At 38.4% G+C, this 1,018-nt stretch overlaps 1 pseudogene; it reads right to left on the bottom strand.

Annotated features, from left to right (window-relative positions):
* Nucleotides 1-602: 602 nt before the first annotated feature.
* The window catches only part of LOC105756724 (vasculin-like protein 1 pseudogene), a 1,733-nt pseudogene continuing 1,317 nt past the window's right edge, over nucleotides 603-1,018 (bottom strand).

Below are 1,018 nucleotides of genomic sequence, written 5' to 3'. Positions count from 1 at the left end.
AAGCTGTTTTCTCCTACCCACTATTTGCTGGTCTCTGATAGGAGTCCAAGATGGCAGATCTGTGTTGCATTAGCTGATAGGGGACCTCTGCATGTATCTCTCCTCGCTCTCTGTTCTGTCAGTTTCTTGTTCCATTTGGTGCTTGGCTGAGTTTATCTCTTCATTTGATGTTTAGGGTTTCAGGATTGGTGTTTTCTCTGTTTGGCTTAGTTTTTCCCCTTTGCCCATTTTTTAATTGGATTATTTACAAATATTTATTCTAAGTTAGTTATATGATACAGTAGTTTTCCCCATCATAACAGACTTGTCATAGCCATATGTATTAAACCTATAAATAATGTTATCAAAATGATCTTAAATCTTTGAAATCTCACAAAAATTTATATTTTGCAATTCACCCTGAATATCAAGGCTGCAAGAAAAACACAATTCCTATATCTAGTATTTTACAGATGTACCCAAAAAAGGGGGAAAATAAAAGTAAGAAAATCACATATGCTTCATTAAGAGCTAAATGCCAAAAATAAAACAAAATAAAAAATAAAACAAAACAAAATATCCAAATTATTAGCATTAATTTATTAGAATTACATCTCTAATAGTCACTTTGTCACTGACAATGACTGCAGGGGCACAGGGGTGAGTGCCCCGTGGGCTGGAGGTAGAAGCAGCTGCTGCAGACCCGTGTCCCCTCCCTGCACTGCCAGCTTCCCCCTGTGCATCACCCCATATGTACTGTGTCTATACAATCATACATTGTAAATTTTCTATGACCATGCTAACTTCTGTATTAAGCCAAAAATAGGGAAGAACAACAACAAAAGCTAGACAAGCCCACCGCTCTCTCTCTAGGATATGATTATTTCCCTTGTGCACAAAGTATTCAATAACTGAAGAAAAGGAAGAGAAGGATTTATTATGTACAGTCTTCAAACACACGAGCCGAGTTCACGGGGTCACATTTCACCGAGGGCGATGACAGTCCTACTCCCAGGCCTCGTCATCTGATGTGTCAGTG

This window comes from Trichechus manatus, unplaced genomic scaffold (genome assembly GCF_000243295.1).
Source record: "Trichechus manatus latirostris isolate Lorelei unplaced genomic scaffold, TriManLat1.0 scaffold00131, whole genome shotgun sequence".
Classification (NCBI taxonomy): Eukaryota; Metazoa; Chordata; class Mammalia; order Sirenia; family Trichechidae; genus Trichechus; species Trichechus manatus.
Note: the sequence above shows the minus strand (reverse complement) of the source record. Positions and strands in the feature narration are given on the sequence as shown.